The 17,954-nt window shown below is 33.7% G+C and overlaps 1 protein-coding gene across 1 annotated transcript in view; it reads left to right on the forward strand.

Annotated features, from left to right (window-relative positions):
* LOC307191693 (uncharacterized protein) overlaps positions 1-17,582 on the forward strand; it is a 509,460-nt gene extending 491,878 nt beyond the window's left edge. Inside the window, exon 7 of the mRNA XM_079931879.1 lies at positions 17,483-17,582. The gene's annotated coding sequence lies outside the window, so the exon portion shown is untranslated. The remainder of the gene's footprint in view (positions 1-17,482) is intronic.
* Positions 17,583-17,954: the final 372 nt, after the last annotated feature.

The raw sequence follows: 17,954 nt of genomic DNA on the forward strand, positions 1-17,954 counted from the left end.
ATATCACTATCCTGGACTTTACATTGATCATGCCTTTGCTTTTTATTTGATACATAGTTTAATGAGATGAATAAGTAAATCTAAAAATGTATTGCTAAGCTTTGAATTCTTCCTTGTGCACAGGTGCAACAGTTCCCCAGGAGTCACTATCTTAATATTTTTTGCAAATATTTTCTTCATAATTAAGGTTTGTCTTTTCACTTTATTTGAGGTGAGTTTTATTTTTGTTTGTTTTTTTTGAAGTGACTTTTGCTGAACAGAAGTTCCTATTTTAATGTAGCTTATCTTGTTAATTTGATTAGAAATGGGGATAATGATACTAATAGTGCAACTGTGAAGTTTTCAAAAATTGAAATTACTAATGTGCCTACCATAGTGTCTGACACATAGCACTTATTCAATACCTGATAGCTACCCATCCCCTTTCATATTTTAAAATGTTAATACTATTTTTGCTTATTACTCTGTACAGTAATTACAAATTACTTCAGTTTATTGTGAATATAAGTGAATTTCATAGCACAGCATTTCAATACATAGCACAAAATGCAAATACACATCCAATCATTAAATTATATTGTCATTAATCTGCTCCATGTTTTCAAATTATCAAGATGTGAAAATGAACACCACACACACACACACACACACATGCACACACACACACACACATTAACAAAGTGTGTTTTGTCAAAGATTGGTTTTTTTTGCAAATTATAGTAAGCAACTCACATTAACTTAAAGAGAGAAAGAAGGGAGAGAACGAAGGAAGGGAGGAAGGGTGGACGAGATGGCATGTAGGAAAGGAAGAAGAAAGAAAAATGGAGTGATGGAAAAAGAAGAAGGAGGAGTAGGGAGAGAAAGGAACAGAAAATTAGGCAATAGTTACCTGTATATATCTATCTATTTATATAGATATCTATATAGGGATATAGATACAGATATTCATTCTTCTCCAAGAACCAACCCCTTATAATTAATTGTCTCTAGCCTTCTTTCCAAATTTTCAGATAATCTTTTCATAATAGAGCTACCCATTACCAAATCAATTGATTATTCATTATAAGCATTGTTCTTCTGGGAGTCTACTGCTGTGAATAATGAGGAAACTCACTGATAAAGTGGGTCTTTTGTCTACTAAAGTACTTGTCTACTATACAATTGCAAATGTTCATTTTTTACCTTTGTAGTACTCTTTAATTTCATAGATGATATCTGTTTTAGTTCCATAAATTTATTTAGGTTTGAAATATTTTATAATATAAACTAAAGTTAATTAAAACTCCTAAACATAACATTTAATCTGCATTGAAAAGATTCTCAAACTCTGAAGAGAAAGGAAATCTATTTTCAAGTTATAAATCTTTTCTCTATTAGAACCTTTTGCTTAGTATTTGATGATTTATCCTTTTTGTATAATCTCTTAATTCTCAGATGTTTCAAAGTGAGAAAATAACCTGCTTCTCATGGAAGAAACATGCAGTAAGGCCAAGAACTCTGGAGGAATGTGTGTTTGAGGCACTATCAAATATCGTAAGAATAATATCAGATAGGGAGAACTTTGTAAAACACAAAGCTTTCTGGTTGATAAAATGAATCAAACTATATGGTGCTTTTTGACCTTTACCATAATTTGGAGAACATTAATGCTTGTGGCTTATAAAAAGTCAATCATTTATATAATGATATCCATTAGACCTCATGGATATCAAAGGCATTATTCATGTCTATTAATCAGCTGCTTTGGCTAAGCCTAGCTAATTTCTTTCCCCTGGGCCACCAGCATCATTAGTAACATATTACTCCCATCACTCAAAAAGTTTCATGATGAACCTCTGCCATTGTTTGATATGTGTTACCTCCTTGGCATTATTAAAAGGTGCTGTTATATTATTTATATATGCAACCTAATTGTTTGTCAACTGAGAGCATTAAGAAAATAAATCTGTCATATAAACGTATGAAGTGACAAATGACTCAGAACTGTTTTACAGGAATCAATTAGCCTGATTACTGCGAGGAAAGTATGTGACTTGGTAAAGGGTTTAACAAGGCCTATAATTCTTCTAGCTGCTGGACTAAGGAGTGTTTCACACTGATCCACATTAGAATTAAGTTTGATCTTCTATGACTATTGATAGAAAGTGACTCAATGCTACTGCTTCAAATATTCAGTGTATTTACTATACTTCTTTACAATTGATGAATGCAGGCTTAATTAGAGGAATGAAAAGAAAGTTGAATAATGGATGACCTCCAGAAACATAAAGAAAAACTGATGGAGTCTCCATCTTTAATAAAATTGAAGATATGTGAAAGTTGAAGTCTTTAAAATTAAATGGCAGCATTCTGGGAATATAGCTTATGGGCCTATGTGGAAGTAACTAAAATTCTCTAAATATTTCAAATGAACACCTTAAAAATCATTACTATAAAAGTCATATTATAATCTTATCACTGCCACGCATGCATCAACTCATCAAAGAACAGATTGCAGTAATGATAATGACATGTATTACATTCTCACCCTGCTAAACATTTACTTGCATTATTTCATGTAATCTCAACAATTCTATTGCATAGGCTCCGTTATTATCCATGTTTTATAGATTAACAAACTAAAGGTTAGAAAAGTCTAAGTTCACACAACTGTTGACAAAATAGGGATTCAAATCCAGGTCAGTCAGACTTCAGAGCCAAAGAATACTACGTTATTGTCGTCGCACACTTTGACCCAGTAATTACAATTCTGATAATATTATCAAAAGAAGTAATGAAAAATATTGAAACATCTTAATTTAACAATTTTAGAAACAATGCCACAATGTTAAGTTTTTAAGAACTAAGACTTGTTTAAAAATCTGACAGTGCAAAGAAAAACCATAGGTAATTTTTAAAAAACAATATTACCTTCAAAAAACCTTTAAAAATTTAGTGCATACATTGTCTTTATTGAAGGATACACATTCATTAAATCAGTAGTGCTCATGTTAATGTACATTTACAGGTAAAAATGCATTGTTACCTATCTCTTGAGCACCACAGCAGCTAAATATCATTTTCTCACATATATCTTAAAAATTGTTACTCTCTGTTAAAGATTTTTAAAGTTGGTTTTGCAGTGTCTCAGAACAGGTATGCTCAAAACCTTGTGTAGCCAACACCAGAAAATGTTAGATACCACTCAGCAAATATTCATTTTTCATGCTCACCTGTGGTTGAAAGAAAATAAGTAAACATGTAGGGCGGGGTAGGTAGAAAGACGATGACCAGATTGCCACTGAATTCTGAAGCCACTGCTTTGCCTGAGATAACAGGAAGTAGGCACATCAAAGCCTTTTTTAAACAATGAAGACTGTTCTGTAAAAGTAAAATTTGAGGTGCTGTGATTGAGGTTATAGTATAAAACCAGCACTCTAGAAGGGCTAAACTCAAATTGGGATGGTTAGGAGGAACAAAAATGTCTTTCTGACAGGACTTGCTTGGGGTTAAAAAGAAAAAGAGAAAGTCTAAATCTTCACAGTCTGGCCTTCCCCTATATCTTGGTTTAATTAAGAATGCTTCCAGGGCTTCCCTGGTGGCGCAGTGGTTGGGAGTCCGCCTGCCAATGCATGGGACGCGGGTTCGTGCCCCGGTCCGGGAGGATCCCACATGCCTCGGAGCGGCTGGGCCCGTGAGCCATGGCCGCTGAGCCTGCGCGTCCGGAGCCTGCGCTCCGCAACGGGAGAGGCCGCAGCAGTGAGAGGTCCGCGTACCAAAAAAAAGGAAAAAAAAGAATGCGTCCAGGTCCCAGAAGTCCTAAATGTTGTCAAATACAAATGAAAATTGAAAACCTAAAAAAAAAAAAGTGATGACAAAATTGATAAGGTAGATTAGAAATTTCTGTTAGAAATTAAAATTAAACTTTAAAGCATATTAGACACAACTTAAGAAATAATGAATCAGAGCATTTTCTTAAGTTGGTCCTGGAAGACATAGGGTAAGATGGAAACTTGCCTACAGGAAGTTTATGGGGGAGTAATTTGGGTACCAACACCTGTCAGAGGCAAGGGGACCATGGTGGAAGAGAGGAAGGGGTTTATCTGTGATACTGTTGTAACAGCAGCCTCACAGGATCCCGTACATTCTGACACTGGGATGGCCCTTGATGGAGCATCTGAGTCAGGGTGTCCAAGGTCGTGACATTAACAGGTCATTTTATGTAGGCTACTCCAGTTGGTATAACCCAGGGGAAGGCTGAGAATAGTTCTTGGAGAAGGACTCAACTGTAAGCCATTGGTAGACAACACTTTGGTCAGCTGCAGGAATGAGTGTCTTATTACAGCAGCCACTATTGCCACCATGGTCCACTTCTCAGTGACTTCTGAAAAGGGAGGTGGGATACTCATTGTTTACTCTAGTAAATATGTGCACATTCATGTGTATATAGGTATACAGGTATAAAAATAAAATATACATACACACATATACACATACTACCTGCATTATTTGTTAATTTTTTAAATTGAGGTATAGTTGATTTATAATGTTATATAAGTTTAAGGTATACAACATAGTGATTCACAATTTTTAAAGATCATACTCCATTTATAGTTATTATAATATATTGGCTATATTCCATGTGCTGTATTCCTTGTAGCTTATTTATTTTATACATAATAGTTTGCACCTCTTAATCCCCTACCCCTATCTTGCCCCTGCTCCCTTCCCTCTCCCCACTAGTAACCCTTAGCTTGTTCTTTATATATGTGAGTCTGTTTCTGTTTTATTATATTCATTCATTTGTTTTATTTTTTAGATTCCACATATAAGTGATATCATACAGTATTTTTCTTTCTCTGCCTGACATTTCACTAAGGGTAATACCCTCCAAGTCCATCCATGTTGTTGCAAATGACAAATATTCATTCTTTTTTATGGATGAGTAGTATTCCATTGTGTATATGTATGTAGGTATGTGTGTTTACCTCTTTTTTTATCCATTTGTCTGTTGATGGACACTTAAGTTGCTTCCATATCTTGACTATTATAAATAATGCTGCTGTGAACACTGAGGGGCATGTACATTTTTGAATTAGTGTTTTTGTTTTCTTCAGATATATATCCAGGAATGGAATTCCTGGATTGTATGATAGTTCTATTGTTAGTTTTTTGAGTAAACTCCATAATGTTTTCAACAGTAGCTGCACCAATTTACATTTCTACTGATAGTGTACAGGGGTTCCCTTTTCTCCACATGCTCACCAACATTTGTTATTTGTGGTCTTTTTGATGTTAGCCATTCTGACATGTCTGAGGTGATATCTCATTGTGGTTTTGATTTCCATTTCTCTGATTAATGATGTTGAGCATCTTTTCATGTGCCTGTTGGCCATCTGTATGTCTTCTTTGGAAAAATGTCTATTCAGGTCTACTACCTATTTTTTTTAATTAATTTTTATTGGAGTACAGTTGCTTTACAATATTGTGTTAGTTTCTGCTGTACAGCAAAGTGAATCAGTTATACCTATACATATATCCACTCTCTTTTAGATTCCTTCCCATTTAGGACACCATAGATCATTGAGTAGAGTTCCCTGTGTTATATACTGATAGTAATTGGTTTGTTTGTTTGTTTTGATGTTGAGTTGTATGAGATGTTTTATATATTATTGAATATTAACCCCTTATCAGTCATATCATTTGCAAATTTCTTCTCCCATTTACTGGGTTGTCTTTTCATTTTGTTGATGGTTTCCTTTACTGTGTAAAAGCTTTTAAGCTTAATTAGGTTCCATTTGTTTTGCTTTTGTTTCCTTTGCCTTAAGAGACAGGTCCAAAAATTATTGCTACAATTTGTGTCAAAAAGAGTATTCTGCTTACATTTTCTTCTAGGAGTTTTATGTTTTCTGGTCTTACATTTACATCTTTAATTCATTTTGAGTTTATTTTGTATATGGTGTTAGAGAATGTTCTAAGAGAGGGGTGTCTAGTGATACAAGCTTACCTGAGGAAACAAGGAAAATCTCAAATAAACAACCTAACCTTGCACCTAAAGGAACTACAAAAGGAAAAATAAGTAAAGCCCAAAGCTACATGCATTATTATATGTAAGTATATATGTACATATTTATGTATATTGATTAGGTGATAGTAACTAATTGACATAAGTTTCTCTTTGAAAAATTAACTAAGGTTAAATAATTCTCCTCAGCAAGTGTAGTCTCACTTGCTAAAGGAGATTGTACAGTACAAACTTCTAAATTTACACTATGTTGCATAGAAAGAAAAGTTGACCTTTTGTGTTCCATTTTCTTTTAGTATAATGCCTGAGAGTTTGTAAATTCCGAATTCACCCTCAACATGAGAGTCACCTTCTTTTTAAAAGCTTTTGCGAGTAAGTACAGGAATTTCTCTTATTGGAAGTAAAAATAAGAATCTAGTCAGTTGGCATGTCTTTTGGTCTAGCAATTCATTCAGAGCCCAAACTGTAGGAGAAAGATCTCTGGCTAAAATTTATAACAAAAGGTCTTCATAAAAAGTTTTATTATGCTGATAGTAGGTTTCTACGAGGTGGACACACACACAAAACATACAATATGTGTGGAAACATACAATGCTACACTTAATTAAACAATTTGATACATTTTGACATATTTATACACACCTTTGATGCCATCATAATAATGAGAAAAAGTAACTCCAGATATTTCTTCCTGCCACTTTGTTGCTTAAGGGTTTATAGTATTTAATGTATTACTATCTACCTTCAAATGAAATTATACCACTCTATGCGTGAGTGTCACAACAGTATACTTTCTCCCCTCCAGACATGTGTATTACCATTGTCATGTGATTTTTTCTGATAAATATGGTTAAGGGTTTATAAATTTTGTTGAAAAAAATGTATATTCTGTTATTGTTGTACTAAGTGTTCTATCATTGTCAGTTAGGACAAGTTGGTTGATTTCAGGATTTCTTTCCTGATTTTCCCTGCATGTCATTTATTTTAAAAAAATTGAAATCTCCTGCTATAAGTTTGGATTTATCCATGTCTTCTTGCAGTTCTATCAGTGTTTGCTTCATGAGAAATAATATTATTGCTTCTCCACATAGTTTTCATACATTTATGTGCTAATGAGTACTCAGCTGACTACTAGGGGTTGGCGCTGCAGATATCCCTAGAGACTGTGCATGCAGCTCTCCTGTATGTGTTCTTTCCTGCACATCCTAGCCACCTTTGTCACCCTGGACCCTCACTCCTGCCTCTTAAAGTCAGATTGTCTGCTGGGCTCTGCCTGGGCTAACCCTGTTTGTGATGGAACCTGAAAAATCTCAGAAGGCAATTAGCTATGGCAATTATAGGACTTCTGCCATTTATTTCCATCTCTCAGGGATCACTGTCTTTCACTGCCTGATGTCCAGTGCCTTGCAAACCATTGTTTCATTTATTTTGTTTGTTTTATCGTGTTTCAGGAAGGAGGGCAAATCCAATACCTGTTAATAAATCTTGTTCGGAAGTGAAGGCGGGGTTCACTGTTCATACATCTCTGAGTCTCTGTCTTTCCTATGCTCTCTACCTATAAATTTGTGATAGAGTATCTAAAGCACTCTATCAAATTTACATATTTTTTCTATTTGAATCAAATGAGTTATTATTCTTTAGAATATCTTCTGAATTGCCAGTTTTCTTCATGGCTCAATATATGAAGAACTTTTTATTATTCACTCATTCAATACAAATTTATTTATTTACTTTTAAATTTTATTTATTTATTTATTTTTATTTTTGGCTGCTTTGGGTCTTCATTGCTGCACGCAGGCTTTCTGGAGTTGCAGCGAGCGAAGGCTACTCTTCATTGCGGTGCGCAGGCTTCTCACTGTGGTGGCTTCTCTTGTTGCGGAGCACGGGCTCTAGGCATGCAGGCTTTAGTAGTTGTGGCACGTGGGCTCCGTAGTTGTGGCTTGCAGGCTCTAGAGCACAGGCTCAGTAGTTGTAGCGCAGGGCTTAGTTGCTCTGCGGCATGTGGGATCTTCCCAGACCAGGGCTCGAACCCACGTCCCCTGCATTGGCAGGCAGGCGGATTCTTAACCACTGTGCCACCAGGGAAGCCCAGTACATATTTATTTAACACCTATCCTTCTTGGGCAATGTTATTATAAGGTGCTGGAAAAAGCAGGAAAAAAAAATTTAATGAAAATCCCTGCTAAACTAAAGCTGATATTTAGGAATAGGAAAAGGGACAGAAAATAAACATAAAACTGAGTAAAATAGTATGTCAGATGGTGACATGCAGTGGTAAAAGGGAAAAAAATGCTAGAGGGTATAAACATTTTTTATGACTTTAGATAGAAGGATCTGTAGAGACCTTGCAGAGAAGTTGAAATTTGAAGAAAGACCTAAAGGATGTAAGGAAGTAAACACGAGGAAACCAGGAAGCATTCTCACGGGGAAGGCTTTGTGCTCCTGGAGAAAGCGTGTGCCTGGGATAACTGAAGCTGAACTATTAGGGGTTGTCTCTAATCCTAATACTCACAGCAAAATTAAAACTGACCATTTTGTTGTTAAATTTAAAATAAATGTGTTGCCTTTTTAGAGGCGTGTGTGTGTGTATGTGCGTGCGTGTGTGTGCGAATGGGGGAAAACATTTTTAAACTACTAACACAAACTTCCTGTCTATATTGTTTTATATTAATGTGCTCTTTACATACAAATATTTCATTTTATTTTAATAATCACCGTTTGAGGCAGGATTATTATTATTCGCATTTCTACATGGCAAAACTAGCACTCTGAAAGGTTAGGGGATTTAGGAGTCTACACAGTTAACGAGTATCAGCTACAAGATTTCGACTCTAGTCTTCTGCCCTCAGAACCAGCGTTAGTTTCATCCTATGTGTTGTTTCACATTGTTTTGTAATCTTCCTGCAAAAGTGTATGTCAGAGGTACATTTCTGTATATAAAATATTTCTACAGCGAATGTGCCTACAGTATTACAAAGAAACGCTGATACAATGAAAAGTATATTGAAAGGTGAACGTAGCCCTGTAATTACCCCCACAATTAAGGCTTTGAATTGACAGCCTTTTTCTAAGAATTGAATTCCTCCGGTGTATGGAAATACTCGTCCTGATTACAAAAGCGTATTATTCCTTTTCTCTTAAAAATATCAAAGACTCATTATTACTTTTCTTCATTTTCTTCTGCCTTTTATATCATTCTGCTATTGATTAGCTAAGTACCATTTGTTGTCCTCCTTTTTCAATGTTTACGTTTGAATGGGCGAATGTATTTGTGTTCCACTTAACTTCACTAGCTCATTAAAATTCATATATATGTGTGTATGATTTCTTTATACATATGATGCTTAATGTATATTAAAATGTTCTAGGTAAAAATAGAACTCTTTCCCCTCTATTCCTCTTCCCGGGTGTTAGACGTTTCAAAGACTCAGTAGATTATTTATTGCTGGTCATTACCTTGAATTATTGTTTACCTTAAAGCATTGATGATAACAAATTCTAAAGAATTTTTGATAACCCTAATGTAATAATACAGCAACCCTTTTCCAGTTTCTTAGATTTCTTCTTTCTTTGCTAATGTCCAATTAAATTATTTTTACTCTCTCACTATTTTATTTACTCATATTTTGACCTTTGATGGAGCTCACTTCTTATAAAGATGCCCTAGACAACGAGACGCCAATTTCTTGATTCTTTTTTATCCTTTTGCCTACTTAACCTTCGTTTTAATTTAAAAAATCATTTATACCAAAAATATAATGGACATATTGTTAGATATATGTCTTTATCTTTAAATAGCCTTTTCTAATGCTTTTACTGCTTTTAAGGACTTCGTTTTCTTCTTCTTTCACTCCCCAGTTTATAGCATCAGAAATTTGAATGTAAATTTAAGGTACTTCAGTTGGAATTTTATAAAGTAAGTTAGTAAGCCTGAATTGTCCTAGAATGAGGCATTTGCCTTATGATATCAACCATACTTGAAAGTTAAAAAGTTATTTTTGTTAATATCCTGAGGTTGATGGTGATGAGGCTAAAAAACTTCATTAAAGAAATATACGAAGCCAGAAAGATGTATTAATTTATAATGAGAAACACAGTCAAGCAGCTTAGTGGACTGGTCCACACATTCTTTCCTCATAGGCAGGCTACATGGAAAACTAAATAATGAGAGTTTTGCTTGATTTATATCAACTCATAACATTGTAATTATATGTAGGACATATATTAAATGTGTCATTATAAACTCCTCATTATACACATTGTTAAGCACTCTTTCTCCTCCTGCAAACATATACACATACAATTTGATGTACACATATCCATACATATACACATACACATACAATTTGAAATAAATAAATAAATTTCTTTTGTTTAAAAGTCAGTGGCATTTTGTGATAGCAGCTCACACAGACTAAGACATTTCCCAATTTTTAAATTCAATGCACAATTATTTTTCCTTCGTCCCAAGATCATGGGGAGTAACCACCTTATGGTCAAGTCCTCATGACTGCAACAATTTTGTTTTTAGATTTTCATTATAGCTCAAATATTATTTTTTCATCTATCTACCTTTTTCTTTGTTTATTTAATTTATTTAAATTGAATTTGTTAATATAGATATTGTTAATATAAAGGTATTGTAATATCAGCAATTAAACTGATTTCATAACATTAACTTAATACAAACCATGTATATCTAAACTCTAACTCAATGACATTTCACCTTCTTAATTGTGATTATTAATTTATCCTAATATTTAGTATTTTAATATAAGAGAATTTCATAGTGTCCTTTCTCCTTTTACATTTTAAAATCTATTTAAGGGAAATTTGTTTTTCAACCTATTATTCTGGGGATTAATGACTATGATTTGGCACAAGGGAGGATTCTCTGGCAGTGGTCATGTTCTCTTTCTTTATCTGGTGGATTGCTATGTAGGGGGTATTCTTTCAATCTTTGTAAATATTCACCAAGATTTACAATTAAGATTTGTACATTTTATGCATATAAGTGATTCTTTAATACAAATTTATTTAAATACATTTTAGGGGTTATCTGTAATTTATAAAATGAAATCTTTGCTTGCTTGAATTTTGAAGTTTATAAACAGCATTGTTAATTGTGTTTAAAGCATAATTTTTTTCTGGACAGTAATAGAGGCAATTATATTTAGACTCATATATTTGCAGAATTTTTAAAGATGAAAGCACTAGAATCATCTATTTCAACCCTCAAATTATATGAGAGAACAAAGGAGACTTATAAAAAATTATAGAGTTAATTAGTGGAAGAGCTAGAATTAGAAACTAGCTCACTGGATAATATTCTCTTTTGATGTATTTAAAAATAACATCTGGGTCATTCTGCAATTTAACTTGCTTGGGAAAACAGTCACAGAGCCATTCCAAAGAGGATAAATGAAAGCTTAGGTGTGAAACAAAGTCTGAAATAATTGGTTATCTGTAGTTATTTAAATCTCATTTTAATTTATATTTCATAATTACTATATTCTCTATGATCTGAAATTTTTATAACTTGGGCTGCCATGAAGTATTGTAAACAGTTTTGAATGGGTACAATGTCATGTTGTCATCAATGTCATGATTATAAATGATATTCTGAAGTTTGGGTGACTACCAATTTATTAAGCTTGCTGAAAGGAAATGTACCTTGTGTTGAAAGTACATTTTTATATGCATATTGGTTACATGTAATCTAATTTTATGTTTATTCCATTGATAAATTTACAGATTTAATTTCCATTCTACTGTCTTATCTTCTATTATAAGCCATGATCTCTATAATAGGATTAGGAAAACTCAGGCTGACATATAAGCTAGCACTCTTTCTTCTGGGACACTCAGAGGTCACTATACCATTGTGATCTTTTATAGAGCAATATATAATTAAACTAGAACTTTTTCCAACAGGATATTATAAGAGATAAAATACTTAGTTTCCAAAAACGATTAAACATTTATACAAGAATAGCATATGCTAGGCTAAAACTAAAGGCTATTAATAAAAGCTTTTATGCAGTATTGCTGTCATCAAATCCATCTGTCCCTGTGAGGACTCAGCATGTTCATTCTAGTGCCAAGAGAGCTGTCCTGTGTTGCAAGGACTTTGAATGACCTACCACCCATGAATACAGTCCTATCTCTATATTCTTTCAGTTGGATGACTGAGGACTAACAAAAAGCACACTGTTCTTTGAATCCTGTGAGCTTCATTTCAGTACCATTTTGCCCCAATTTTTTTTTTTAACTTCAATGTCATCTAAACATCTAATGCTACCACTTATATTTATTCATACATGGGATATCTATGGTAATTCGGAACTCATCTTCCAAAGTGGTTTATTCTATTATTAGCTACAATTGTTAGAAGTGTTGTCTTATATTAAATCAAAATGTGTTTTCTTATTATTTCTATTCAGTGTTATTAGTTTAACCACCTTAGTTTACACAGAACAAATTGTAACTTTTTTCTACTTAATTTCATACATAAGCATTTATTACGTGCTAATTAGATTATATAAATGTACATGATGTAATCCATAACCTAAATGGTCTAATGTGGGAGACAGACATGAGCATCAGTCAGTAAAATATAATAGACTAAGTACTATGTAGAGGTATGGATAGAGTGGGAGGATAGGAAAACTTGACACCTAACTGAACCTGAAAGCGTTAATGACAGGTGGAGAATGACATTCTAACAGAGGAAAAAAGTATGCCTAGAGACATGGGGTCTGGCCTTATTAAAACACTTTAAAACATTTATATATTATTAATCATTTCTTTCTGACATCTAACAAACACAATTTTATAAGTCTGTTTTGGGGTTTTTTGGTATGTTTTTAAGTTTATCAATAAATCCAAGAGCCTTTCCTTTTATCATACTTTAGTTAGCTAATACCCTCTTAATTTGGGAGCCAAATGGAACCAAATATAATAGGTCTTGCCTGGCATTGATTGATGTAAAGGTAAATACAATATCAAAGAATATATTATCACTTGTTGGCATTTGAAACAAATATTAAAATATCTGATAGCACTCATAACATTAAATATATTATGTATGTATGTATATATTATGTGAAAAATACAAATCTAAAAAAGATATATTATTTTTACTTTCATACATATTTAAATCTAGTTTGTGGATTATGAATTCAAATCAAGGCATGAATGACTGATGAGAAGAAGGAGTTGAAATCTATTTAGGGTGATATTAGGAAAAGAGTCAAGGAATTTTAAAAATATCTGTACCTATTTTATGATAACTTTGTATGGTGTATAATCTATAAAAATATTGAATCTCTATGTTGCACACCTGAAACTAATATAATATTGTAAGTCAACTATACCTCAATAAATAAAATAAAATAAGACAAAAAACAAACAAAAGAACATCTGTACACATAAACTCTGGGCCACTAGGAGGTACATGTGAGATGACTTTGGTGCAGGTGAAAAGCAATGTATTTAAAGTTCCTAGCTTATTATCATTTTGATTCAAGAAATTATATTTCTTGCCAATCCCTCTCCATCAAAATTAAAGTCTTTTTTAATATGAAATAAATTACATAGTAAATATTGTAATTAATTTTAGAAGAAGATTGGCTTTATTGGAAACGTGATTTGTAAGTATTTCTTGAATGTAAGCCAGTCAAGAATCTGGCACCCAAGTTTTATGCGGAAGTGGTGAGTGATTGAATGTTCTAACTATCCATCAGATAGAAACTAATTTTAAGAATAGCTTTACAGGGCTTCCCTGGTGGCTCAGTGGTTGAGAGTCTGCCTGCCAATGCAGGGGACACGGGTTCGTGCCCCGGTCCGGGAAAATCCCACATGCCGCGGAGCGGCTGGGCCTGTGAGCCATGGCTGCTGAGCCTGTGCGTCTGAAGCCTGTGCTCTGCAACAGGAGAGGCCACAACAGTGAGAGGCCCGTGTACCGAAAAAAAAAAAAATTTTTTTTTTAAAAATAAAAAAAATAGTTTTACAGACAAACAATGGAACACCAAGAAACTATTAAAATGAATAAGGCAATTATTTAAACTGATATAGGAAGAATCCCTGAGTGTGTGTCTAGATTTAGAATTAGAAGAGTGCAGAGCTATGTGTAGCCTAAGCTCCTGCTTATGTATGTTTAATGTTTTATGTGTTCATGTATATGGTTGTTTATATTTGGCCAATTTAGAAATAATGGGCAATGTGTTCATGATGGATTGCTTCTCCAGGTATTTTAGATAAATTGTGAATTACTTTTCATTGGCGATTACAGTGTCATCAATGAGATGGCATCTTTTCTACTGTTTGCATTTTTACTATATTACTGTAGCCTTTCTGTTTTGTTTTGTTTCTTAATAACATTCTTGGGAAATACTAACAAAAAAGAGGGAAGGAAGAGAAGAAGGAACTGAACTTTTCCATAGGGAGGGGTATTAGAGAGAACAAATCCTGTGGCTGGAGGAACTTGAAGTGATAACAGGAAGAAAGATATTTAATGAGGATTTCAAAGTTGTTTCCTGTTCAATGCTATTTCTCCATGTGGACCCTAGACATTGGGAAAATTACCAAAAAAGTGGATAGCTTTTGTATGATTTTATTTCTTTGAAAGTTGGAAGAAGAGCTAATGTTTAGCCAAGGATGCTGAGTGAGTGGTAATGGAAAGAAGTCAGGCCATGTGGACCAAGGCTACAACAACCATCTCTATCACTGTGGTTTTTGACTATTAAAGCCTCGACATCCCAATGACACCTCATGCTCTGTCATCATTAGAGGTGATGGTCACTGAGGAAAAGGTGATACCAAAACAAAGTACATGTATACTAATAAAAGATGGCTTCTCTTTGATGTCTGTAGCATACATTCTATAACATTTTAGCTTTAAAGAGCTATTGGCTTTAATTGACCTTTTCCAGTATGTTTTTATTCCATTTTTATTATGTAGAGATGATGTTCTCACAGTTTTTACACTGCAACACTTCCCATAGCTATATTACTGAAAAAACAAAAGGTAAGCAATAATATGAATATAGAGAACGTGACAGAAAGATGGCTACAAGGTAGAGATAAAGTAACAGAACATAAATCATGAAATAATATGATTGAACGGGTTCTTTATGGATTCAATTCATTGTTTTGTAATAATATATTTATATGCCCAACTTCTATAACAGATTATAACATCCTCCTAGATGACGGCACCCTTATCTTAATAGTGTTTGTATCTTCAGTGTCTGGTAACATTGCTACATAGAATTTGTTGAATAAATATTTGTTGAATGGATTCACATTACTTAATACAGACCTTTAAGAAGACATTTTTCAAGACTACGATAGGTGATTACAACAGAACACACTATTTAAGGCAAACAGATTTGGCATATGTTCCACCAAAAAATAGAATAGAGTTAGATATTTGGAAATCTAGAACAAACCCAATTGTCCAATATATTCCAGATCAATAATATTAGAGTAAAACATGTCATGATAAAAATTCTGATTTCATCTTTAAATATGGTTTTACAACTGTTTTTATTGCATTTAAGTTGTTAGTTTACATAAATGTAAAATATGTAGATTTGATGAAATACGTTTTTTAAGAACAAAAGAGTAAGAATAGAGTGGCAGTTGCAATTAGTACATTTATTGAAGTCCCAAGATAAAACCAAAAATAAAATGAGAACCATTGATAAAAATTAATTTTTTATCCCTCTCTTGTTTCCTGTACTTCTTAATTCTGTAGGACTCTAAAGGAAACTATGATATGAAACATCATATCTTTTGCAATTGGGTGAAGCTAAGATTTGGAGCCAAAGAACTCACAAGGACCATAAAGTTCTGGCTACTCACTTCCTCTCCAGGCTCATCACTCAGATTTTCCCTTGTGCTTCTTATTCTCTGCCCCCCCTCCCCCCAGGTCAAATTATCTTCTGCTCCCTACAGAGCAATCATTCTTGCATGCTGTTCTAACTTCAATATTCTACTATTTCTCAGTTCTGTTCCCTGAATTTGAACCCTATCATCCCCTAAACCCCACACATGGCTTCTCTCTCACATCCATACTCTTCTTTGTCAAGTGAAATCTCCATTCTCCTTTTAGGTTCAGTTTAAGTAAAACCTTTCATAAAAGCCTCAAGCAGGAGTTGTCTATCCACTCTCCGAGCCTATACTTTCTATTTAGCACTGAAGTTAAATATCCTCATCATTAGTCTGCTTCTCCTCCTCATCCATTAGGCCTGGACTTCTTAAGAACAGAGAGTGCTGTGTTATTCATCAATACTTTCCCAGACCCAGCACATCATCTAGAACATAGAGGACACTCAATCAATCATGAATGCCTGTATGAATGAATAAATGGCAAAGCTGCAAACAGGATAGATAAACCTGAAACCTAGATTTAACAGCGTGTAAGCAATTGGATAATATAGATATTATAGCATATGGAAAGAAAGGACTTTTAGAAAATAATTGAAAAGAAAAACATTGAGTCATCTGACAGATAGATATTATTAGATTTGCCAATTGTTAGTGCTTATGGGAGTTGGTTTGTGCAGATGAGAGTCAAAATATCTGTATTATTCAATTAGTATATATCTTCATGTACTATGTATTATCAAGTGATATTCTGAGGGCTTTTCTGAAAACATTTTGTCAACACCTTGAAATTAGTGGATATTTCTCATGTCATACTGCATTTCTGTACTTCCTAGAATGTGGCTGAACATAAAAAAAGTCCACTTTCATAATTTTAAGTTCAGAGGTGGGTCCATTTTTCTAAGAAGGTCACTTCAAAATTTGATGAGTCATAGTATGTATTATGGGTTGAACTGTGTCCCCTCCACTCCTAAATGTGTATGTTGAAGTCCTAACCTCAAGTATCTGAGAATGTGACCTTATTTAGACAAAGGGTCTTTACAGAGGAAATCAAGCTAAAATGAGATCATTAAGGTAGGCCCTAGTCCAATGTGACTGGTGTCCTTATAAAAAGGGGAAATCTGGACACAGAGGTATGAATATAGGGAAGACAATGTGAAGAGACATAGAGAGAAGACAGCCATCTACAAGCCAAGGAGAGAAGCCTAGGACAGATCTTTCCCTCACACCCCTCAGAGAAACAAATCTTACCAGCACCTTGATCTCAGACTTCCAGCTTTCAGAACGGTGAGGCAAAATGTTTCTATTGTTTAAGCTGCCCAGTATGTAGTACATTGTTAAGGTGGACTTCACAAACTAATACAATGAGCAATCCCTTAAATATCAAAATGATATAATAAATTCCAATTTTTGTATCTTGCCTTGTAATGACCCCACCCCCCTTTTAGTCATCCAGAGTGTACTGTCTTCTGTCATAACTTAAATATCATATAAAGGTATTTTTCCTTTTTTTTTTCTGATTTTTTTTCTTGTTTCTTTTTTGGACACATTGTAAGATTTGATTTGTTGAAACTGTTTCTTATTTAGAAATATGAACTGAATGACCCTGAAACAGCAATGTGTGCAACAGACTTTGTTGAAGATTCTTAAGGAGAAAGGCACTTGAAGAAATCAAATAGAAGTCAGATATCTGGAGTCCTCAGGGATACTTTGGTGCCTTGTGAAAGTCCAATTATTTCTTCCTCTTTCTAGACTTTTTCCTCTTCTTAGAAAATGGTGAGTTTTATTTTTCCTTTAAATCAGGTAAATTATTAATTGCAATGGCATGATGAGTAACTCAAAATTATGACACTGCAAAACTCATTAAAAGAAATTTCTCTGCTTAGTTAGTATAGAATTTGTATTCATAATGAAATCATTAAGTAAGTTATATAATGGGATTTGTTATCACTGGTCAATGTACAAACTGTTGATGCCTTTCACCATTTTCCCAAGATACTGAAAAGATATCATAGCAATGATTAATTTTTACACAAACAAAATACAGCAAGTTAAAAAT

The sequence above is a fragment of the Stenella coeruleoalba genome (genome assembly GCF_951394435.1).
Source record: "Stenella coeruleoalba genome assembly, chromosome: 9".
Classification (NCBI taxonomy): Eukaryota; Metazoa; Chordata; class Mammalia; order Artiodactyla; family Delphinidae; genus Stenella; species Stenella coeruleoalba.